Genomic DNA, 26554 nt, shown 5'->3' with positions numbered 1-26554 from the left:
ATATTGGTTTTGGAACCAAGTTCAAAATGTATATAATGAGCTGTATCAAGTCAAGTATTTTGTTTTTCTTAAGAATTATGAATTGAAGAAAAACTAAGAGTTTTTTTTTTATTTGCTAAAACTGCATTCAGTACCCTCAAAGCAGTAAGTAAAAAGAAAAACAACAAAACGAAAACACAAAATATATTACCAACCTTAGTAGTTTAGCTTATAAACCGATATTTAATTTGTTCCATGATCCATATTTCCAAATTGTTTTAACATTATATAGGACTAGCCCAAGACATGAAATGGGAGAAAAATAATGCAAGTTACCTTTCAATGAAGTTACAAGAGGGAATACGAAAAGAAAACTCACTTTTTTTTTCTTCATTCAACACATGTGGACTTGAAACTTTGAACATGTAGCGTCAGATCTGTTCTCATCTCAAATGTGTAGACCAAAAACAAGGTCATTTTAAGTAAGAATGACTCATTTCCTTAAGTGAGTCAGTATTTCATTTTTCTGCTGTGATCATCAGTCAGTATATGCACTGCTGGCTTAATCAAAAGAAAACTTTAAAAATAAAAATTTCCTTGAAATTCTCCCCATTATTATCACCTCCTATATTTCCCTTGAAGTATGTTTTTAAGAGAAAAATATTTATATTTTTAGAACTGCATTGATAAATCCTTAGAATAATATAAGAACATGAAATTTCTAGCTATTTCTGCTTTTGAAATTCACACGTCAAACTATGAGCCTGTGTGGAACAATTATTGGAAAAGTGTCTAGAGCTTCCATTATTAACACATTTACTACAGTTTGAGTTGGGACTCTGCCCACTATTTTATATCACTCACTGTGTGGGCAGAAATATAGATGTTAGGATAAAGCAATGCATATAAGAAAAAACTACTCACTAATTACTGAGGAATATGTTGCATACTCCTATGCAACATATGGAAATGAGTCAGATTTGAAGCTCGATGATATGACAAATCAATGGTTATTTTTTAAAGGGTTATAAAAAGACTTAAAATTTTTCAAGCATCTCAATAAATTAATAAAAATACATAGAAAATAAATAAAACAGTGAGATTATATATATACATGCATTTGCATGAGTATTCAATTGTGTCCGACTCTTCGCAACCTTGTGGACTGTAGCACACCAGGCTCCTCTGTCTATGGAATTTTCCAGGCAAGAATACTGAAGTGGGTTGTGATTTTCTACTCCAGGCAAAAATACTGGAGTGGGTTGCCATTTGCTACTATAGGGGATCTTTCTGACCCAGAGATTGAACCCATGACTCTTGCAACTCCTGCATGGTCAGGCAGATTCTTTACCACTGCACTACCTGGGAATCCAATATATATATATATATATATATATATATAAATCCTTATGTTAAATTTATAAATTTATTATATATATTTGTATGTTAAGTGATTTGATATAGTTAAACTATTTGACTAGATTAGGCAAAAAGTTGAAGGTTTTCACCTAGATTAGGAAATTCAAGAATATATGCATATAATTGGTATAGTAATCTTACAATATTAAAATCTCCAAATAATTAAATGATATTTATAATATTTATAGCATGAAGGAATATTTTAATTTAATGGCCATATAATCATATACAATAGAAAAAGGGAAAGCAGAAATTTAGAAGTGGCATTTAAGAAGTAGTAGTTCTTAAAATGTATTTCTGCTCCATATAACCAATTAAATAATAACAATTATAATTTTAGGATGACTCTCTGACTACTCATCACAAATACTAAATGAAGAATTCCTATTTCCTCATTAAATGTGAATTCTTTAAAAATTGGTGCTTTCTCCCCCCTCATTAGATTTACTTTAAAAGGAGAAAACACAGTGTAGAAGCACATATATCAAATCTTTACTGTGTACACTTTAAATAGCTTATAATTGCATTTTTCAGTTAAACTTAAGTAGGCCAAAAAATAGAAGAAAATAACTTAAATTTGCTTTCTTCTAAATATAAAAATATTTCATTAAAAATAATTTATAAGGTAATTAACTATTTCAGAATAAAATATTTCTAATATTTATTTGAAGATGTTACATAACATTTGTGGAGGAAGAGGAAACTTTCCTCTACCTATCTAGGTTCTTCTAGCTGGCCTATGAATTAAAGTGAAATTGAAACCCATAAACAGGAGAAAATCAAATTTAATTACATATGAACAGGGCTTCACTAGAAAAATTAGACCCAATGACAAGTTTGGCCACTGAGGCTTATTTGCCTTCAGAGAGAAAGAGAAGGGGGTAGTGGTTTGGGATTTCAAAAGGGAGCAAGGCAATTCACAGGAAGATAAAAACAAATGTGTGCTGAGCTTTACAGAAACAATGGGACACAGGATTTTTAACAGACTGTACCAGATACTTCCTTGTCTACCACTTTAAGTTCATATTATACTGTAGTTGGGGTTCACTAGTGGCTCAGATGGTAAAGAATCTGCCTGCAATGCTGGAGACATGGGTTCAATCCCTGGGTCAAGAAGATCCCCTGGATAAGGAAATAGCAACCCACTCCAGTCTTCTTGCCTGGAAAATTCCATGGTCAGAGGAGCCTGGCAGGCTACAGTCCATGGGGTCTCAAAGAATCAGACATGATTGAGGGACTAATTTTCTTTCTTTGCATTCTATAATTATTTTTGATGATGCCTTCCCTTCTGGAATAGATCTGCATCTTTTTAGGCAGTTAGGGGAAAGGTCAAAAGTTCTTACAAAGTCGTTTGGCCTTGATTGTTTTCAGCTTCAAATAATCCACATGCCAAAGAGACATTTTGTGGTGCCACATTTGTTCCCCCACATATTTTTCACAAGCTCTCTCAATTTTAGCACTGCATTGACATAAGTAACCATGTGTAAGAAAAAATGACAGAGTTGTTGTGATGGAGGTAGTTTAGGCAACCTTTTGAAGTAATTAAAATCTGCACACGGTTGATCCAAATGAGGTAAATTTTAGAAAAAAATTTTACAGAGGCTATTTGTTCCTACTAATAAGATTCATCAGGTAATTTTTAACCTCTTTATTTGATCCGTAAACATTCAATAAATAGGCTGAGCAATCTAAACTATTTTAATATCCTTGTTCATGGTACATTCAAAAATGCAGTTTGATGCTATTACCAAAGTTCTTGTGCCCGGTGCACAATGAGGCCAAATAAACTGAAATGTCAGAGTTTAGAGCAGATAAAGGTTTATTGCAGCCAAGCAAGGAGAATAGGTGGCTCATGCTCAAAACCCCCAAATTCCTGATTGTTTGGGGGGAAAAATTTTAAAGGCAAAATTTGGGTTGCAGGCTGCAGGGTGTGTGGCTTTCTTAATTGGTTGGTGAAGAGGTAAGAGGATAGTGCTATAGCAATCTTGTGCTTGCCCTGAACTTACTATCCTTCACCTGAGTGGGCACCTTAGTTCCTGCAGAAGAGCTCTAAGATATTATTACCTATATTCCTTGAGGAAGAACCAAGACTCTGCCCCAAGGCTGCACTATTATTTCTTGACTGCTACTCCCTTATCTCTGCATCCCCTTCCTGCTCTGATTAGCAACTATTTGAATCTGCCTTTTGGAACTCAGGGAAGGTCCTGGAGGCTACTGGAGGAAATAAAATAGGCAATAAAACTTATTTCCTACAAACAACAAATGAGGGGCACAGAAAAGTATTTGTACCAGGGAGGGGCCCTCAGTGTCCTGCTCGATTTCAATACCTTGAAAGACAGTATTAAAACTTTCACAAAATATTAAAATATCTATTGAATTATTTTTTAAAGTAATGCAAATACAATATTTTAAAATATTATAAATAATTACCTTCTGCTTTGATTGAATAACTTTTCTCACTTCTTTATCCAAAAAAAATTCTGCTGAGAGCTTTAAAAACTTACATTTGGTGGCACCACTTAAAATGTGATTTAGACTCCTCATCATTATTTAATCTTTGAAATGATACTTTATCATTTCTTAAATCAGTGTGGGTACATTGAACAAGGTTTGAGAGCCACTCTGTAGGACTGAGTCATTAGCCTGTAATTTTACAGTAGATAAAGTACTATGTTTTCATTACTTTGAAAAAAATAATGACCTTGCAACTGACTCTTGCGTTTAACACTTTTATCTCAGCTTTACCACCATTAAATATAACTGTTTGCATTGACCACATAAGAAGGCAGAAAATCACTGGGTCACAGTTTAACCTAATTCAATTTAAATCTAACAAAGATAGCCATAATTAGCAATTTACCGAATCAAAGGCCAGTGTTAAGTTACATTCAAAACTGTGTAGATTTGGGAGTAATTATCCTTAAAATTTAAAACATTATTCTGAGGATGCTGAAGCCCTTTAAGAGCTTATTGTATGGTACCTAATATTTTTCAAGGGCTGGATGATTTATGAAGTCTATGCTTTTACCTAACCCAGTCAGTGCTGTTGTTTTACCTACTGTCTTGAGTCTTTATAAATAGATCTTATTCACTTGGCTTGCTTCAGGGTATAGGGTCATAGCCTTTATCAGTGGCAGTAAAAAGGCTAGTCCCCACCAAAGATTTTGAGTATTATATTAAAAAATCACAAAATGTGAACTTCTTACCTCCCAATGCCCAAAACACCCATCTTGTTTATAATGAATATGGTGACAGACATGATAGAAGCAGGGCATAGCTGAATAGGGACAGTCAGTGACATTTCAAGAACAGAGAAATTTGTATTAGAAAAATGGACAATGAGGGCTTGCTGCCCGAAATTGTTTGTGTCATGAAAAATGTGCCTGTTAGCAAAATCCTATAACTAGGAATTTTAGATAAAGTTCACATGTTCATTTTTTAAAACACGGTGCTTTCCTAAGAATTTAAGTTAAAAACAAGGGAAAAAATATTCACTTAAAAAAAATCACATTTAGGCTCAATATTGAGCCTAAAATCTAAAGTAACTCAAGGATCATAGGATAAAAATGAAATGCTAACAACTAGCACATTATCAAATACCAGGCACTGCTATAATGGATTTACTTGGTTTATCTCATTTTTTAAAAAATTTGTATTATTTTATGGCTACAGCACATGACATGTGGGATTTTCTTTCCCCAACCAGGGATTGAGCCTGTGCCTCCTAAGTGGAAGTGGAGTCTTCCACTGGACCACCAGGAAAGTCCCTCACTTAATTCTTAAAGCAACACTTTGAGATGGATACTATGAGAGGGACACATGAGAAAAAGCAGAGAAAAGTTAAATAATCTGTGTGGGTAACAAAATTAGGATTCTTTCTAAGGCTTTCAGGGCTCCAGAGTTCAGATTATAAAATAATCTATTGTTTCTCTACTTTGGGGGCATCCACTTTTTTTTTCTATTTGCTGTTTGCCACCCAGTTCATGAGAAACTATGAGAGTTCCTTGTGATCCTCTCTCTCTACTCTCATGTGTGCATACACACACACACACACACACACACACACACACACACACACAAATTTGGAAGAAGTTTCATTAAAAAAGGCATTTTATTCTTACCATATGTTGCCACACTCTAATAATTTCCATTCCATTGTGTTGGATTTGTTAAATTAAGAACTGGCATGACATATAAATGGATTTCACAGTCTACTCAAGTTTTCACCTGTAGCTTGAAAAACACCTCTCTAGGTGACTCCCTTGAACTACTTATTTATAAACTCAGATCCTAAATTTAAGTTTTTTGCCTTGAAAAGAGTTGCTCTTCCCTCTTGGCTTTGTAACTATGTCAGTCCAAGAATTATTTGTTTTCTCATTGCTATATAGACTACAATATCTGTAGGTGAAATGAGAACTGCCAAACAGACTGTAACTATAGTGTGTGGGGCCCATACTCTGTAAAACATACCAGTTTCAGTAAAAATCCAGTACATTTTTTTTTTCTTTACAGGATGCAGTATACAATATAGACAACCAGTGTTTAAGGGGGAAAAATTTTAAAGTGAAAGACTAGATTCAGTGTACTTTTCTTTTTCTAAATTATAACACAAGAGTTCTCACCTAGGAAACTTAGAAAAGGCAAAATTTTAGATGTATCAGAGTCAGAATGTTTTGTTCCTACTGAGAACATGCATCTTAGCGTATCTTTAGAGGTGACCGGGAGAAGTCTGCTACACAGTTAAAATAATTTAAATTATACAGCTAGATTTCTTTTGTGTGAGAAAATCTGGGTCACCCATCATTTCCAGATGAATAAGAAAGATGTGCCAGTGTTCTTTTTATTACCACGGCTTTGAAATCAGTGTGTTGTCTTACTTCCCATTGTTCAGACTTTTAAAATTTTTATTTTTTATTAAATATGATTGCCATGAAAAAAGATGTACATATTTAATGTATATTGTCACCATATGCAATTATAATAACATAAATTAAGCCTTCACCTCTAAAAGTTTTCTCCCTTCTCTTTTACTTTATTACATTTAACATAAGATCTACCCTCATAACAAAATTTTAAGTATAGAATACAATATAGTTAACTATAAGCACTACCCTATCTAGTAGATCTCTAGGACTCTTTTATCTTCCATAACTGAAACAATGAATACTTGACCAACCCACTGGCCTTATTGTTGCTTAATTACAAATACTTAAATAAATCAGGTTTCTATCAGATCAAGGATCTATATCAAATAGATGTTACTAAGGTCTTTACTTAGTAAAGACCTGATAAAAGGTCTTTACTTCTTGGAATCATTCCAAAACCTGAATGTGTTTTCCAAATCATGGCCTTTTTCTTTAATATAAATAAATATATTTAACAGTACAAATCATTTTGAATTTCAAAAGAACAGCAAAATGTCAAACATATACTGCCGTAATAGCATTGCAAAATTTCCCAGAAGAAAAAAATTAGGAGCATTCACAATAAACAGTTGTAAGCTGTGAAATGGCAAATTAAAGCAGAGGATTAAGTTGTTTTTCTAGTTAATTTTGATTAAAAAAAAATCACAAGTTTTGCAGAATTAACTAGTTGCATTTGATGTGAAAGATATTTTTGGTCAAAATTATCTTAATAAATTTGAATTTTTCATGTTCACTAAAATGAAGAAAGAGTGTGGTATATTTTGGAGAAATTTTTGATACACATTTTTAAGTAACTATAAGGTTGTATCCATTTATGTGTATGTTTGTTCACATAACCCTATAGGTGTGTATAACATATGTGTAGACAAGGGTATAAATTTTTAGTAATTAACTCCTTTGTGTGTGTTAGTTGCTCAGTTCTATCTGACTCTGCAACCCCATGAACTGTAGCCCTTCAGGCTGCCCTGTCCATGAATTTTCCAGGCAAGAATATTGGAGTGGATTGCCATTCCTTTCTCCAGGGGGTCTTCACAACCCAGGAATCAAACCCCAGTCTCCTGCACTGCAGACAGCTTTTTTACAATCTGAGCTGCCAGGGAATCCCAATTAATGCCTAAACTTGTGGTAATTACTAATAAACGTATACACTTATCCAGCTGTTTTAAAATGCTGTACTCAATGTGTCAGCAAATCTGGAAAATTCAGCAGTGGCCACAGGACTAGAAAAGGTCAGTTTTCATTCCAATCCCAAAGAAGGACAGTGCCAAAGAATGTTCAAACTACCACACAGTTGTGTTCATTTCACATGCTGCTGCTGCTAAGTCACTTCAGCCATGTCCAACTCTGTGTGACCCCATGGACAACAGCCCACCAGGCTCCTCTGTCCACAGGATTCTCTAGGCAAGAATACTGGAGTGGGTTGCCATTTCCTTCTCCTTTCACATGCTAGTAAGGTTATGTTCAAAATCCTTCAAGCTAGGCTTCAGCAGTATGTGAACTGAGAACTTCCAGATGTATAGTTTGGGTTTAGAAAAGGCAGAGGAATCAGAGATCAAATTTCCAACATTCATTGGCTCATATAGAAAGCCAGGAAATTCCAGAAAAAAGTACCTACCACTGCTTCATTGACTATGCTAAAGCCTTTGACAGTGTGGATCACAAAAGCTGTGGAAAATTCTTAAAGAGTTGGGAATACCAGACCACCTTACCTGTCTCCTGAGAAATCTGTATGTGGGTCAAGAATTAATAGGTAGAACCTTACATGGAACAAAGGTTTAGTTCAAAATGGAGAAAGGAGTACATCAAGGCTGTATATTGTTACCCTGTCATTTAACTTATATGCAGACTTTCACATCATGTGAAATTCTGGACTGAATGACTCACAAGCTGGAATCAAGATCATCAGGAGAAATATCAGTGACTTAAGATACGCAAATGATACCACTCTAATGGCAGAGGGTGTTGAGGAACTAAAGAACTTCTTGATAAGGGTGAAAGAGGAGAGTGAAAAAGCTGGCTTAAACCTCTCTGGATGACCCTCACGGTGGAGAAACTTTTCATCTTTAACGTAGATGTTTTATCAATGGTGCTGTATAGAAGGAGAAGTTTTGAAACTACTGTAAAAATAAAACTGATAACTGGAAGCAGGAGGCTTAAGTCCAAACCCTGACTCCAGGGAACTCCTGACTCCAGGGATCATTAATTGACAGGAGCTCATCAAACGCCTCCATACACACGCTGAAACCAAGCACCACACAAGAGCCAACAAGTTCCAGGGCAAGACATACCAAGCAAATTCTCCAGCAACACAGGAACACAGCCCTGAGCTCCAAGATACAGGCTGTCCAAAGTCACCCCAAAACCATAGACATCTCATAACTCATTACTGGACACTTCATTGCACTCCAGAGAGAAGAAATCCAGCTCCACCCACCAGAACACTGACACAAGCTTCCCTAACCAAGAAACCTTGACAAGCCACCTGTACAAACCCACACACAGCGAGGAAACGCCACAATAAAGAGAACTCCACAAACTGCCAGAATACAGAAAGGACACCCCAAACTCAGCAATTTAAACAAGATGAAGAGACAGAGTAATACCCAGCAGATAAAGGAACAGGATAAATGCCCACCAAACCAAACAAAAGAGGAAGAGATAGGGAATCTACCTGATAAAGAATTCTGAATAATGATAGTGAAATTGATCCAAAATCTTGAAATCAAAATGCAATCACAGATAAATAGCCTGGAGACAAGGATTGAGAAGATGCAAGAAAGGTTTAACAAGGACCTAGAAGAAATAAAAAAGAGTCAATATATAATGAATAATGTAATAAATGAAATCAAAAATACTCTGGAGGCAACAAATAGTAGAATAACAGAGGCAGAAGATAGGATTAGTGAATTAGAAGATAGAATGGTAGAAATAAATGTATCAGAGAGGAAAAAACTAAGATTATGGCATCTAGTCCCATCACTTCATAACAAGTAGAAGGGGAAAATACGGAAGCAGTGATGGATTTTGTTTTCTTGGGTTCCAAAATCACTGCAGACAGTGACTGCAGCCATGAAATTAAAAGAAGCTTTCTCCTTGGATGTAAAGTTGTGACCAACCTCGACAGCATATTAAAAAGCAAAGACATCACTGTGGTTTTTCCAGTAGTCCTGTATGGATGTGAGAGCTGGACCTTAAAGAAGGCTGAGTGCCAAAGAATTGATGCTTTTGAATTGTGGTGTTAGAGAAGCCTCTTGAGAGTCCATTGGACTGCAAGGAGATCAAACCAGTCAATCCTAAACAAAATCAACCCTGAATATTCATTGGAAGGACTGATGCTGAAGCTGAAGCTCCAATACTTTGGCCACCTGACACAAAAAGCCAATTCATTGGAGAAGTCCCTGATGCTGGGAAAGATTAAAGGTAAAAGGAGAAGCAGATGCCAGAAGATGAGATGGTTAGATAGCATCATGGACTCAATGGACATGAATTGGAGCAACTCTGAAAGACAGTGAAGGATAGAGAAGCCTGGTGTGCTGCAGTCCATGAGGTTGCAAAGAGTTGAACACAACTTAGTGATCAAGCAATAACAACATTAAAACTTGTGCTATTTGATTCAGTAGCCACAAGGCACATATGGCAATTTAAGTTTATACTGGTGAAAATAAAGTAAAATATGTTGTTCCTCCATTGCACTGGCCACATTCACAGTATGCAGTAGCCATGTGTTTCTAGTGGCCATCTTAATGGATGATACAGGTATAGAACATTTTCATCATCACAAAAATTTCAAATGGACAGTACTGGTTTAGCTCTTTTTAACGATACAAACTTTAGTTATTAAATTTGTAATTATTTAGCATATATTGATTACATTCTAAAGTACCAACTTTCACCTCAATGTATAGGAAAATTTAGCCTGTGTTAGACTTTAATGGAGATCTTTGATTTTGTTTTTACTAAGTAAAAACATAAAATCTAAACTGAAATATTTACAGTTTGCAAAGAAAAACAAATTTTAGATAAGATACAAGAATTCTTAAATGAGAAAAAATGAGAAAAGAGGTACTATTTTTATATATCTTCACATTTGTTCTAATTATGACTATAATTAGATGCAAAATGAATTTTAGCAAATTAAGGATAATGTCACTGTAATACACAGTCTCCAAAATGATCTCAAATTATGGTTGCCAGTTAAGGTACAGGATGCTCTATTCTCACCTCTTCTAGAATGAAGCTTGGCTTATAAGATGAAGATGTATATTCTTGTTATCTGTCTTTTGCCATTATTGTTGTGGATGTCAGGAACAGGGACATAATGTTTTTCTTTGTTAGGTACAAACCTGTTATGAACACTTTTTAGACACTGTTTCAAACTGGAGATGTACTTGCAGAGTGTTTTTTCCCTATGTAAGTGTAGCATTAAACTCTCTAGGTAATAGGCATATACTGAGTAATACTGAACATGGATCCATGTGATAGGATTCGATCACAGTTCAAATGCTTATAGTTGTGAATCATCTGATGTGAATTTGACACCTATGGGTGGTGTTTCAGGGGGGATCCAAAGAGCCCCCAGTCCTTTATGTTTCAGAGCAGAAGAATCCAGCAAAAGGCAAAGTGATAGATAAGAAGTGATTAGCATAGGACGCTTGTGAGGCTTACAAGTGGGCAGACGAGAGAGTGCTGTGCCCTGAGAACTTACTGGGCTACAATTTTATAGTCAAAGAAAAGGCGGGGAAGCAGAGAAGAACTTCTTTGTCTTTCTTGAATAGATGTCATGTTTCTATCATTAGTTCCTCCTTCAGGATGGGCAGGGGAGTTTTCATGTCTTCACATGGTCAGGCTAGGTCCATGAATTATTGTTCTTTATGTGTACAGAGAGCATGTCCTAACATACTGAGCTCCCTGGTCAGGATGTAGGTATCATGCCACCATTGATTTATTGTTTTGGGGCATGTTTCATGTCTCTGTTGCATGGTTTTGTTTCTAAGCAAGCCTTCTTGGTTTTGTGGTTAAGCAAACTTTCTTCCTCAAGTAATCATTTACTTACAGGGACCTCCCATATTGTTTACTTAAAATCTCCTAGTGGGATTAACTATTTAATCACCTTTGTCCCTTTACTCTGTCCCTATCAAAATGCCTGTTTTAGAGGGTTGACCTTCTAAAAGTAATGACATTTGTAATGATGGGACATTATAGTATCTGGAAATTTAAAAAAAAATTCAGTGACTTTTGCTAAATCACTCTCATTAATTTGAATTGGCACTTGTGGGTGACAGCTAACTCCTCTCCTCTTTAGAAGGGAAAGAAATTCAGGGGAAACAATCGAGTCATTTCTGGATTTTATCAAGGACTAATGAATTGCATTGCTCTCTGTTGGTCAGGGTGTCTCTTAGAATTTTTAAGCTTTTTTTTCCTTCTATCATTATTTCAGTAGGAAAAGTGCTAACTTTTTTTTTTTTTCCTTCCCAGAGGTGGTACACTATAGCTAGGCTTCTGAGTGTGGTCTATAGGAAGATATTTATAATCACCTAAAAGTTTGATTGGAAGGAAAACAACTACCTTGAAATCTATTACATCTGTGCTACAGGCAAAGAAGAAATCCCCAAACAATTTAAATTAAATTTAAATTTCCAATTTAAATTAGAAATAAACTATATGATCATTGCTTTTTCATTTGATATTTTGATGATTCTATGTGTGACAATATGGTCATCAATCAAGGAGTAGATGACTGTGTGTAGTAACATTGCAGTTACCTGGTTAATATAAAAACAAATATATATTAATCAATGACAGCTTTTCTTATTTTCATACAGAGCTATGAAATCTCTAGGCTATGAAAGAGAATAGCTAAAAATTAGACAGCTATTAATAATAGGATTAATTAGATTCTGGCCCTACAGCTAAGAAAATAGAATGAGAATTAGAATAGCACCAAAGTTATACCAGTTGTTTAAGTGACAAAATATAACTAATTAATACTAATAAACTAAAGTCTAATTAGACACTATTTTCATAAAATAATTTCATCAACAGGCAAAAATCTTAGAAAAATATGACCTCCTGGAATGAATATCAACAATGCCATGATAATAAAAGTAATGTATTCATTTAAATGTATTATGATTACAGCCTTTGAAAGCATTGAGTTTTCCTTGTAAAGACATGCCATTTTCTGTAAAATTTTTCTAAAAGAAAGTGGCTTGTCTTCATTGTTTCTATGTGAAGGTCAAACACATTACTTTTTAGCAGCAGGAATTATGTTTATCTTCTTAATTTTGCAACAGTTGTGATATTTCCTGAAATTCATATAGAGAGCACCAGTATGATCAAAGAAATTCACTTTTCCACGTTTACTTTGATGTTAATCATAGTGATCTTTCAAGTTGCTTTATGATTTTGAGAAAGAAATTCCAAAATGAAAGTGGCTGCTGAATCCTAGACCAAAACAGAATAGTGGTGTCAGATGAGATGTGTTTTGCAGTGTTTTGTCACATTTCATTTTGATTTTTACCTTTTTCTCTGTTTGACATATGTTCTGAACTGGGGTGCTATAAAGTTTTTATTGCCATAAGTTTGAAATGACCACATTACTCATGAGCTGGAGAGTCACAAGTGAGTTTTTAGCTTCTTTCAAAGCTATAGAAATAAAACTTTATAGCACCCTACCCTGGTGTATGTTATTTTATGTGATGACACATTTGGCTTCACTTTACTCTTTTCTTTATTCCTCTTCATTATTTGCTTCTTGAATTATAGCAGAATTGGCATTAAAGTTTTCCTAATGTATAATAATTTGATTTAAACTACATTTTATAGTACCCTCCTGTATTTTTTTATGCAGATTCTTTGACCTTTATTGACCATCTTTTATTCTTTTTAATTTTAAATGGTCAGTTTAAGCTTTGTTCATTGTGAAATTTATTGCTGTTGGAACAGTGGTTTATTGCAAAAGGTAGTTTTTTGTTTCCAAGCAAATCAAAACTATTGGTCAAGATGAAATATGAAAGATGAATATTTGCTTCCTCTTACATAAGTAGTTAAAATTCTTAACACATACATGGGCTTCCACAGTCACATCACATAGTTTGTGTAGTTCATGTACTTCAGTAAAACATGAGCCTTCTTTTTCTATGTTATGTAATCTAGCCTCTACAAGGACATCAGTATCTCATGCTGAAAGTATCCAAACTATAAAGTGATTCCAGAATTAGCTTATTCCAGAGGGAAACTACCAACAGTGTGGCTGACCTGACAGCCTGGAATGATGTGCTCAGAATGGATCCAACACAGAGGTATTTGTTTTAAGTTCAGGAAGCAAGCTTACTATTTTCTCAAGTGTATTATATATTTTTTTTCAATTTTAAGATAGAACTATGGTAAAGAAATTGCCAAGTAATTCCTCAGACTTCTTTGAACAAGTCTCCCAACTTCCATCAGATCTCCAGATCTTAAACTGGTGCTTTTGAAGGTTCTATTTTAGTGATTTCTAGAAGGCTGCTTATCTTAGTGAATAAAGTCAGAGACACGTGTGCATGACTGAGCCAGATTCAAGAAAGCCTTCTGTTAGTTGTCATATTCTTTTAACTCATACATTGTTAACACTGAAAAGTACTGGTTTTCTTATTTGTGGATTTGGCTTTTTCTTACCATAGTAGTTACAGTGGAAATCTCCATTCACTCTGTGTGTGTGCGCACACACACACACACACATGCAAGCATATGCATACATGGTGTTTTACATGTGTGAGGAGAGAAGACCGATATTAACTGACTTTAACTTTTTACTTTGAGGAATAAGGTGATTTTGCAGTGTTTTGTGAATGTATCATTTTCTTGTGTGTCTGATACATGTGTGCACTATTCCTGCCGATTTGAGAAGGGATGTGTTCTTCTGGACACTTCCTTTTAAATGTTAGGGCTTAAGTTTTAAAGAATCCATTTAAGTGAGATGACAAAAATAAGTGACTGGTTTATTCTGGAGAAGCAGTGAAGAGGTTTTGTTCATCTATAACTTGAGAAAGCACGTGACAGCTTCTACAAATAGCATGGTAGAATCAGGTTGATCCTAAAGGTCTTCATTTCCTGCTAAATGGGAAGGAAAAAATAATTTGTCCTTTCATTAGAATGTGGCACTGAAATGATAGAAGGAGACATTGTTGTAGGTTAGTATGGAATGAAATCAAATAAATAAGACTATGCATACTTTAGTGTGCTGAGGAATCACCAAAAATGTAACTCTCCAGTAGTGCGCTGAATCGGTGTGTTTCGTCTGGCTGCTATGCTTGTTGTGTGGGCCATCTGGCTCCTGAATGCCCATAATGTTTGCACACTCACACATCAATCAGAACTGGTGCAGGGCCTATTAGAAAGCACCAGCTAGTTAGGTGACATGCCAGGACTGCAAAGCACTCAAGCAAGATTGCCAAGCGTGGCGCTTCTACTCAGTCTGACATCGACATGGGCATTGGAGGAACCTTTAGCTTCATCTGACTGTACCATTGATGTCAAGGTTCTGCTAGATTAGGCATGTGGATGTCAGGTCATATAAGGCCTCACTTATGTCATTGGATTTGCCTGTGTAATTCAAATGGAACAAAACATAAAAAAACAATCTTGAGCCTCACTTCCTGTGTTTTTTGAACATAGAAGAATGGTTGACCTAAATTGTCATGCATTCCTGACCAATAGACAGACCTCAGAAGCATCTTGGCGTATCCTGCTCCCAGATCTACATTATGCTGCTAGTTTTTCACAGAAATGTGAAATTCATAATCTTCCTCATAACCTTCACAGAAAAAGGAAGGGTTGCAATAAAATGCATTCCTGTTTCCTGTGGGTTTTCAACTAGTTCACTGAAGGGACGAACATACTTTATAAGGAATGTTGAGAAACTCGAGTTCGTGGAAATAAGATGGAAGATAAAAAAAAAATAGAATTCTTGTCATAGAGCCTTTTGAATTAATGGCTGGAATTCTTATTTTTGTAAAAAACACGATTCACTGATATTGATCACAGGTTTTAATTTGTTGGTTTCAATTCTGATGATGACAGAAATTAACTGAAAACTGAGAAAATCACCTGGAGGATTGGTTATTTTATTTCTTAAAAAAAAATGGATATACTATAAGGACTAAAATGAAATGTCCCTCTGAGTTGTTTTAAAATTTGAATTGGGTGTAATGTGTAGTGTATATACAACTTGATCTGGCTATTAGCACAGTTAATACTCACCTAGAGAGCTCTAGAAAATGATGCTATGATCTTTTTCTTTGAAAATTATTTGTTAACCTTTGAATTTCTAAAGTCACCAAGAAAATAAGTGAAAAGATAATAGTATATTATTTATAACATATTTACATAAAATAGATTTCCAAATAATTGATTTGTGTTAAACAAAAATGTCTGATAAAGTAACTTGTGGACAAGGTTTAAAAAATAGTTTTGATTTGTCTAACTTGGTGTAATAATACACATATTAAGAATACAATAATATAAGCTTGACTAACTGGGTATAGGGCTTCCGCATATGTTCCACAGTAAGGAATCCACCTGTAGTGCAGGTGATGCAGAAGGTGTAGGTTTGATCCCTGGGCCGGGAAGAGCCCCTGGAGAAAGGCATGGCAACCCACTCCAGTATTCTTGCCTGGATCATCCCAGGGACAGAGGAGCCTGGTGGGCTACAGTCCATGGGGTCGCAAAGAGTCAGACACAACTGAAGCAACTGAGCATGCATGCATGCAACTGGGTATAATTATAGAAATGATCATACCTGTGTTTGGTGAGTGCTATTTGCTTGGCATTATGCTTAGTCTATCACATCTATTATTTCATTTTTTCCCATACAATAACACGGTGATACTATATTATCTCCATTTTACAGATAGAGAAACTGAGTCATAGAGAAGGAAAGTTAAAATTTATAAAAGGTGTATAACTTCAGAGTTTCTTTTTTATTGTTTGCTAAAGGAAAGCAAATCTGGTCCTTGGGCAGATTTTTATTCTTATATATGACTATTATTTTTACATTTCCAACACTTTCGATAATATAAAACAAATAAACAATATCTTTTGGGGGAAAAGGCAGTTCTGTAGTCAGACCCACACATGAAGCACTTGGCCTTTGTAGATTTCAACAATCAATCTGAGGAGCTATTTTTCTGGCTTTGGCGTCTACTTTGTTGGCAAGTCCCCCAACTGTGGTGTTGGCAACTTCATGACTGTGACTGCCTCTGGATTTTCCACAGTAACTGGCTGGAGCTCACCTCCCTGGGCTGTCCTATTATCTTTAAAATTATTTTCCTTGACTTAAATCAGAAGACTATAGTAGAAATTGTGAATTTTCCTGACATTTTCCAAAGATGTTAGATATTTGTTAAGATTCTTCAGGAGAAAACTTTGGATTCTAGTGTTTCCTCTTAGGAATGGATCCATGTGCTATAGTAGGCATGGAGGAATGAATGCCATCAGTTATGGCAATAAAATAAAACTATTCCAAGTTATTAACTTTAGCAATCAATACTTTTAATCATTTGCCTTTTTAATCAAAATTTGGTTGTAGAGTACATTGTAAACAATAAAATACATATAATGTCCAAAAAATTAGAATATGCTGTCTTGTTCTGGTGGGGAAAATACCATAATTGTGTGTATGAGAGTCACATTATATAAGGCCCTATAATTATCCAAACTAAAATATCTGTAGTTTTGTAGCTTTTCATGTGTGCATATACACAAAAGTATGTACACATAAGCATTTTACATAGTCACATGTGCATTGTAAGACTATATTCTTATGGAGATGTAGAGCTTAGGATTTCTTTTTCAATGTAAGATAGGAACTGCTAAAGCATGAAAATGAAATTAAGCATACTTCCTTCATTCACTTATCGCTAGTCTTCAGAATTAGTTGCCCTATGGGTACCTTTTTAATTATATTACACATCTTTCAATTAAATACTGGGAGGTTGAAAATTAAGTGACAATTCTAATGTTTTTGGTGCAAGAGCTGAAGCTATACTATTAAACAGCTAGTAAAGAAAAGGGGAAGGCTATTTCTTTTTATCCAGGAGTTACTTACACAAGCAGTACACTGCACAAATGCCAGCCACAGGGTGACACACACAGTACTTAAAGTTCCCAAAGAGAGGCAGCTGCTCATGTTAAAGTCGATTTAAAGTGCTACCTTGTTTAGTTATACAAATTCTAATGAAGAATGATTTATGTTTTATGAGTAGAAATAATAGTTAATATTTACTGAAGTGCTTACCATATACCTGGCACTGAAATAAAGGTTTTATATATTTTAGTATATACCACCCTAGGAAATAGGTTCTACTGTTACTTCAGTTTTTATACATAGGGAAATGAAAGCACAGAGGTAAAATAACTTGCCCACAATCACACTTCCTTGGGCTGCTAATGATCAATCACCATCGCTTCCTTTTTTCCTAAGACCACCTCCTTTAAGAACATGTTACAGATTTTAGATAGGTGTTTTAATGAACTATTTGTATCAATTATGGCTCAGAAGAATCCTAGTTAATAACTTGAAATTTTCTTGAGCTGACAGGGAAGGAATACTTCCTGTTTAAAATTGAAAAGGAAAAAAAAAAAAAAAAAAAAAAAGAACGAAAACAGCTTCAGGCAGAAAAGATGCTTCAAAGACCAGCTCATGTACATAATGTCTATTCAAATAAGTTAGTAAATGGCTGATAAGGTCATACCATGCAGCATTCCTTTAAAATAAGATTGCTCTGAGTTTAACTAGCTTTGAGTAAACACAAAGTGGGATGATTCTCAATTATCTAGTGGGTAAAATAAATACCACATCTAGTGAAATTCAAATATAGAGGGGAAAATAAAAATTGACTTTTAAAAAAATTGAAATTTTTACTGAGGTAATAACTGATACACAAGAGTTATAAGAAATAACTGAGAGAGACCCTGTGCACATATTACTCAGTTCCACCCAATGGTAACATTTTGAAAAACACTTGTGCAATGGCACAATGAGGATATTGACAATGATACAATACTCCAATTGTATTCAGATTTTCTCAGTGCTCACTTGTATGTGTGTATGTATGCATGCACATATATTTAATTCTATGTACCTTAATTATATGTGTCAGTGTCTGTAGATGTAAGAGAAAATGCAAGCCCAACAGGAATGGAGAGTACTTCCCCTGGTCACTTATTATTGGCAGATATTGAGATTGTATCTGCCCACTGCATCCAAGATGAAGTCAGGGTTGCCTGATGTCCTGTTGGGACTGTTGGATTTGAAGGAAGAATGAGCCTGTTTGGGCTGCCTTCTAATGCTGCTGCTGCTAAGTCACTTCAGTCGTGTCTGACTCTGTGTGACCCCATAGATGGCAGCCCACCAGCCTCCTCTGTCCAAGGGATTCTCCAGACAAGAATACTGGAGTGGGTTGCCATTTCCTTCTAATGCTAGTTGCAGGTTATGAAATGCCAGGTTGGGGCCATCTTACTCTATTGGGTGAGGCAACGTAAGTCACTCAGCTACTTTTCCAGTACCAGCGTCCCCACCCTCCCCTGTTGTCTTCTTACCACCTTTCTGAGTTACTTATGCTTGTTCCTTGGATTATTAACAATGCTTATTGTTATGTTAGTGGGAAGTAGCAGGAAGAAGTGGATCTAAGCCATTTAATCCTGACAGAGGTACCCAAATTGACTTTTTCATGAGAAAAGTGTTTCCTTTAGCTGTGTACATTGTGAATATTCTCAGTAATTTTCTACTGCTATATAATTTAAAATTTTTAATATGCAGATATAATAAATATTATTTAACAGATACTGAATTCCAACAAATGTATTAAAAATACTCCTGCTCTTTGTGGAATGAATAAACAAGGACTTATACTAATTTCCACTAGATATTTTAAGATGGAGGGGACCCACTTTCATATTCAAGTATGTGTAAAAAGCCACTATTTCTTATCAGTTAACTGCTTTAATTATAAAATATATCATTATTAATGGTAGTTGATGTTCAGTGCCTTGGTGCCAGGGTGATACACATTATAGAAACACAGAGATAGTTTATCTTTCCTATTAAATATATATAATTTATCCTAATATACAAAACATATATATGCATTATCTTCAATTGATATGTTTTAGAATCATTGAAGCATTAATTTTATAGGTTATTATAATGTTTTATAGTTCTTAGGAATAGTACAGTATTTTGAAACATCTTTTAACTATAATAATAAAAGTAGTCTATTGTATTTGATTTACTTATAACATATTTCTAAAAATGTCATGTATTGATATTAGAGATTTTGTATTGCTGTAAATGTCTGGAGAATTAAGATTAGTATGATTGTTATCAGTATAGATTTCAAATATAGTGCTCATTATCTAGAAATTCAATATGAGAGAGAAGATATTTCATCATACCTAAACCTCCTTTAGAGATAAATAAACATACCAGTGAACATGGCTATGATAATAAACCACATAAAATTAAAATTTCCCCAAACACATTCAGATAATAATGCCAACCTTAACTTTGGTTTGAAAAAAGACTGATTGGTATTAAATTTGACTGATTGGTATTAAATTATAATGTATATGATATATGGACCCTCCTTTCCTCTTGCTTCAGCTATCCAGTTGTGGAAGGAACTACATTAGTGGAATATTACTGCCCTTTTGCCCTATCCCTTCATGTACTCCTATTAAGAAAGCAAAGGTGAACTATCTGACTGGAATTTTTGGAGGAGGAGGAATTGTCTCAGCATCTTTTACTTTGGGGCTCTTTCTCTCCATCATGTATAAATTATATAGAGGTATCCAACATGAGAAAAGATTGGCTGCTATTCAATGGGTGTTAGTAGGCAAATTATCACCAAGCACGCACAGTGAGAAGGCTTAGGCCATGTTCACTGATACCAGTTTTCTCATTGATACAGGAGATAATTTCCTCTGTATCTGTCTGACTCCTGTGTTGTGACTTATTTAATTATGAACCTGAGTGAGGAAAACAGATTTGTTTTTAATCCTCTCAAACCCCATCTATAAGTAATATGAAGACATGATTAATTTTTAAGCAGAGAAATGAGATGGAAAAAATGATGATTAGGAAAAATTGTTTGCTTGCACTATGATGGATGATGTTGGAGTAGGCCAGAGATGAGGATTAAGGATATCAGTTTGGAGGCCATTTCAGTAATCCTGGTTGTGGAAACTACTCTGGATTATGATTGGAGTGGGGGGCAGTGCGGGTAGAAAAGTGAAGAGATTTGAAGGGAAGAAACCTTTATATATGAGGTTCATGATATTCATTTGTGCCAAAGTCTCCTTTTGTCTATCCTATTGTACTTTATCCATCCACCCTTAACAACCTACACTCCGTTTTCAATATGGCAAAAAGAATAAATGTTTTTACAAGATTTATTGGACTATTGCTTGTGCTGTGCACAACTCGTTAATAGCTGTCTATTTAAATACTTAGGCTTCCCAGTTGGCTCAGTGGTAAAGAATCTGCCTGCCAAAGCTGGAAATGTAGGTTCAATCCCTAGGTCAGGAAGATCTCCTGGAGAAGGAAATGACAACCCACTCCAGTATTCTTGCCTGGGAAATCCCATGGAGAGAGGAGCCTGGAGGGCTACACAGTCCATGGCGTCGCAAAGAGTCAGACATGACTTAGTGACTAAACAACAACACAATTTAAATACTGAACATGCTCTACAGAGCCCTACCTTTTGCTGGCCTTCCCTCTGATTTTCTACCCCTCTCTACCTCCCTCCCTACCTCCCTCTCTCAATTCTAGTGATACCAATCTTCTTTAAAGACATTGGTCTATTGTTAGACTCCTTGTCATCCTTCAGGTCAGGGTTTCATGTTTCTTCCACAGGGAGCTTTCCAAAGGACCCTAACCAATCCTTGACTCCTATATGAGTTCACTTCTCCCATTACACATCCTCTGATCATCTCAACAGCCTACTATGAGACTTCTCTGAGGCTTTTGGTTACTTCCGGTGTTTGCAGCTGCATTTCGTCTCCTCTGTGTTCTTTATCAACCAGATCCTATCTCTGTCTTTCAGCATTTCCACAAATATCCTGGTCCTTCTGCTTGCTCCCATTCTTGTTTTCCATGTTGATTATAATTTTATTATTTTAGTACCTGAATATTTTCTGTCATTTCCATGGAATTTTGGATAAAGTGGGTAAAAGTGTAAGTGCCAAATTGGTTTCAATGAACCAAAATAATAAGTTTTAAATATAATTGACTAGGTCATCAGACTGAATTTTTATTACTTAATATAGAAAATGATTCGATAATACCACTGGGCCATGTTATACAAATTAGGTTTCAAGAACATGGATAAATTAAGCTTTAGCTACTCTCCAGAGTAACTCAAAGCCTAGAAAATAAGTGATTGGTACATCCATCCTCTGATTTGAGTTCATCAGATAGTTTCTTTATTTTGGTAAAGCCAATTCCACCACAGGAAACCACAACATTTCTATCCCCAACTTAAAATGTAGATGAAAAATAAGCCTACAATATCATGTAGGAGTTGGAACTCGCATACTGGTAATTGTGGTTTTGTACAAAATTGAGAAAAATAATCCCTAAAAAGACTATATTTTTAAATTATAATGGCTTTGTTTACCTCAGTTACTTTTGTCCACTCTAAAATATGTGTCTGGGAGAAATAATTTTCTAAATGTAGTCTCCTAGTACTTCTAGTAAGACTCGTTCCATGAAGCTGTCCAAAACACTGACTCCGTTGGCCATAGCTACAATAATTTCTTCATGGGTTGTCTATTTGCAGACTGTCAGTGGAAAGTCCTTCCGTGGCAACACTTGGAAATTTTCAAAGTAAAGCAGTCTGTGTCACCTTATTAAAAGAAAAATGTACAAAGATTTGGCTATTTTAGGGAGACAACATGAGTTTCTTATTCACTTGGAATTTCCTGAGATAAAGGTAGAAATAGAATTGGAAACTATTTCATAAAAATTGGAAAAGATAAGGCATTTCTCTTAAAGGAAGTCACTCAACCAGGCAACTATAGAGCAAAAGTGGGGTTACATCCCTTCCTGCCTTAGCATAGAAAACTGACACTGCAGGGCCTGCACTGCAGCAGCCGAAAAGGTTTCAAAGATAATTGTGCTCCTACTGCTTTTCTCTGTATAATAGACTCTTCGTGCCCTGTAGCAGCCTGCCCGGTCTGTGAATACCATGGGATTTGACCCTTTGAAGGCTTTCCTTTTAAAGGAGTTTGTCCTGTTTGTCCAGGTTTTACCCAGTAAAGGTCAGCTATAACTGGTAATAGTTTTGTCGATGTTTCCATACCTTGGGAGAAAGTGCCTTATTTGCTCAGTATTTTCTCTCTAGTTTTACTTCACATTTTGAGCATTAAAAAAAAATCTTTCTTGATTTTTGTCAGCTATGATAATGCATTTTCCCCTTGGTTTTGATACTTACCTTGCAAAAATGCAAGTTGGTAGACTAGCTAAATACTTGGCCATTGTTGCACTGGGTGGAGTAAGGAGCAAACCAGCTGATCAGCTGATCATATCTTGTCCCAGTTGATACTCTTTCCCCTCATTTCCTTCCCAAACTGGTAGGTGTATGTCTTTATGATGACTTTTTTTTTTTTTTAATTACCTTGGATTGGAGTTAATCTTGTATTTGGTTTCCAGTTGTGAAGAAAAACCCTGCAGTGGTCTGGTCCTACATGTATAGCTGATCCATTTTTTGGGGAACCAAGTTGGCCAAAGTCTCAGAATAGAAACATGATAGGATAGAAACATTTACATGTAGAAACCATCTTTCCATCATTTGTACATACCACCTTACTCTCTAAATATGTACACATTATCCCTTTTGAAACTCTATTGAAGCCTATTGTTTAGGCTTCAACCCTATAACATCAAACATCTCTTTTTATAAAACATATTTTATAATATCCCATTACTATGCTCAAAGGCAATGGCACCCCACTCCAGTACTTTTGCCTAGAAAATCCCATGGATGGAGGAGCCTGGTGGGCTGCAGTCCATGAGGTCGCTAGAGTCAGGCACCACTGAGCGACTTCACTTTCACTTTTCACTTTCATGCATTGGAGAAGGAAATGGCAACCCACTCCAGTGTTCTTGCCTGGAGAATCCCAGGGACGGGGGAGCCTGGCGGGCTGCCCTCTAAGGGATCGCACAGAGTCGGACACGACTGAAGCGACTTAGCAGCAGCAGCAGCAGCATGCTCAAAGGAAATTTACCAATAATGTAAATTATCTATATATAACTTCAAAAATTGTCAAATAAAAATGGATTAAAGGGAAAAATAATTGTAAAATAATTTCTATACAGTAAAAATATAGGTAATCTGTATGCCAAGGACACATATTCTGGGGTGACAGATTATACTCCCTTTCAACAGCAAGAATAAGAAAGGGGCAGCAAAGCTCAGTAGAGCTGGAGGAAAAAAACAAAGAAAGGGGCAACATCTATATTAGGAAAACATAACCTCTGTGGAAATTCTGGGCAGTCTTCCTCTCCCATGTCATAAGGCCATTGCTGGCTTCCAGGGAAGCTTGAAATTAGGTTGTTTGTTTTAACTAGACACACTGTTACCACTAAATAAAAGTAGAATTTTTTAAAAAAGAAATAAAGACAGAATGGGTATTGGGGAAGCCACAAGCAGTATCTTCTTCTCCTGTAATCAGGAAGAAATTGCCCCCCAAAATAAATAAATATTTCAAGATCTACCTAAGTAGATTGGCTATTGATTTCTGAATATTCTAACTAAGATTTTTAGTTTGTTGTGGTGGAAATTTCAAGACTGTAGTGATGGGTTTTGAAAATGGTCACATATCAGCCTAAAGTGTTCATCTTTCTTAGCTTTCATCTATACTATCTGTGCAGGTAAATTTATTATCTTATTTTCCCAATAAAGTCATTGAAACATGATGACATTTTGCACAAAGTTGACATAAAATTAAGAGACATTATTGTTTCAATAAATCAGACTAGGCTAAAATAAAAAGAAGGAATTCTTTTGTGAATCATAGATTTTGACACGGAGAGCTATTTCATACCTTTCTTCTGGGTAGCAAACAATGAGGGAAACAAACGCTCACCATCTGCCCATCAGAACCTGTTGAATCATTGGGGAAGTGCTGCCTCTTTTTGTTTGTTGTTAAGCCTAAAATTGAAAAAAGAAAAAGACTCAGGATATGTAAGCAGGGTTGATTCTGACACTAAAATGAAACAAAATCAAATGAAACCAGAGCAAGCTGCTTATTGAAAGCACACACAGCAAAAAGAGCTATAAACTTCTTCAGAAGACTTCAAGGAGAAAAATATATATATATGGGTTTCTTAAGAAATGGGATATCCCAGGGACTTTTTGATAACAGCTTTACAATTAAAGAGATGTAATTCACATACAATAAAAATCTACCCTTTTAAAATGTACAGTTCAATAGGTTTTAATATATTGATATAGCTGTTTCAACTATCATCACTAACTTTAGTATAGTTTCATCATCCCCAAAATAAACTCCATACCCATTAACAGTCATTCCCTGTTCCTCCCTCTGCATAGCCTGTGGCAATGACTAGTCTCTGCTCTGTCTCTATGAATTTACCTATCATGGGCATTTAATAAAAGTGTAATCATACTGTATGTGGTCTTTCGTATTTGACTTTTTTCTTTAGCATGGAAGAAAAATAAAAATTCTCTACCCATCTAGGTTCTTTTGGCTTCTCTATCAATAAAATTGACATCAGACAGATTAACCCGAGAAAAACAAATTTAATTATGTATGTATGGCAGACCCACAAAGGCAATGAGAGAGTCCATAACAGTTAGGCAGTTGAGGCTTATATGCCTTTCCGAGCTAAGAAGGAGATAGAGGTCTAGGTCCATAGTGAGGAGGAAGACAATTCACAGAAAGATGAAAAGAGCAAGCATTTGTAAACAAGTGTTTGCCATTCCATTCAGAGACAATGGAATGCAGAGAAAACTTTGAATAAACCAACCCTGCCAGGCTACCTCAGCTTACCATACTTACCCTACTTTTTGTAGTTTTCTCTGGTGACAGCTCTCTTCCTGAACCAGGTCCTCTATCTAAATGATTTTATGTAGTTGAAGGGAAGGTAAAACACTCTTGCTAAGTTTTGGGCCTCCATCTCTTCAGCTCAAAACAATCTGCATGCCAAAGTGGCACTTCTAGGGGAGTCTCATTTTGAACCTGTTCATCCCACCGTTGAGTTGATAGGTTAATCCATCTCATAGTACTCATCTCTGAGTTCTAAGAATAGGCCAATTCAGTTAAACAGTTGTGCCTCATTTCAGGGGCTAGTCATGTAATTGGGCTCTCAGAGTTAGGCCTATGGTGCAAGCAATCAAATACTTAGTGATACACATTTCTATGGAATTAAAAAAAAAACACAAAGGTTAATATTGGAACATATTATAATCCCAGTTTCTGAGTTCTCAAGGCAGTGCATTGAGAGGACTTCTAAATGTCTGGCTTGAAGCATCTTCAGATGAAGTGAGGGCAGGCAGTGGCAACTTAATAGATTTTCCTGGTTTGCAGTTTAAATGTTTCTGCTGAATTTTCTGAATGGTCCACACAGCAACAATCACAAAAATTGTCTACACATGAACTGATGTGATTTCTCTGAATTTCTATCAAATTGTCCATCATTAGCTATATGGCTTTGGGGAAAAGATAGTTTTAGTTCTCATGATTCCACGTCAAAAGAGTGGGATAAAATTGAAATATTAGTTTGGAGCTGCTGCTAAGTCGTTTCAGTCGTGTCCGACTCTGTGCGATCCCATAGACGGCAGCCCACCAGGCTCCCCCGTCCCTGGGACTCTCCAGGCAAGAATACTGGAGTGGGTTGCCATTTCCTTCTCCAATGCAGGAAAGTGAAAAGTGAAAATGAAGTCACCCAGTCATGTCTGGCTCTTAGCAATCCCATGGACTGCAGCCCACCAGGCTCCTCCGTCCATGGGATTTTCCAGGCAAGAGTACTAGAGTGGGGTGCCATTGCTTTCTCTGTTAGTTTGGAGAGTTGTAGCGAAATATTAGAAAAGAAAAAAAAAAAAAAAACTAGAAGAATCAGGATTTAGTCCACTTTACAGGTAGAAAACAAAACCTCAAGGACAATTTGATATCCATAAAAGAGTATTACTGAAACATATTAATTTTTCTCTCTATAATCATTGCTGTTT

At 35.7% G+C, this 26554-nt stretch overlaps 1 protein-coding gene and 1 long non-coding RNA gene across 9 annotated transcripts in view; one reads left to right on the top strand and one right to left on the bottom strand.

Annotated features, from left to right (window-relative positions):
• LOC123331881 overlaps positions 1-433 on the bottom strand; it is a 46999-nt gene extending 46566 nt beyond the window's left edge. The window contains exon 1 of the long non-coding RNA XR_006548683.2: positions 359-433. This is a non-coding gene — a long non-coding RNA (uncharacterized LOC123331881). The remainder of the gene's footprint in view (positions 1-358) is intronic.
• The window catches only part of DMD (dystrophin), a 2402664-nt gene that overhangs the window by 349093 nt on the left and 2027017 nt on the right, over positions 1-26554 (top strand). The gene's annotated exons all lie outside the window — the stretch shown is intronic.

This window comes from Bubalus bubalis, chromosome X (assembly GCF_019923935.1).
Source record: "Bubalus bubalis isolate 160015118507 breed Murrah chromosome X, NDDB_SH_1, whole genome shotgun sequence".
Lineage (NCBI taxonomy): Eukaryota > Metazoa > Chordata > Mammalia > Artiodactyla > Bovidae > Bubalus > Bubalus bubalis.
Note: the sequence above shows the minus strand (reverse complement) of the source record. Positions and strands in the feature narration are given on the sequence as shown.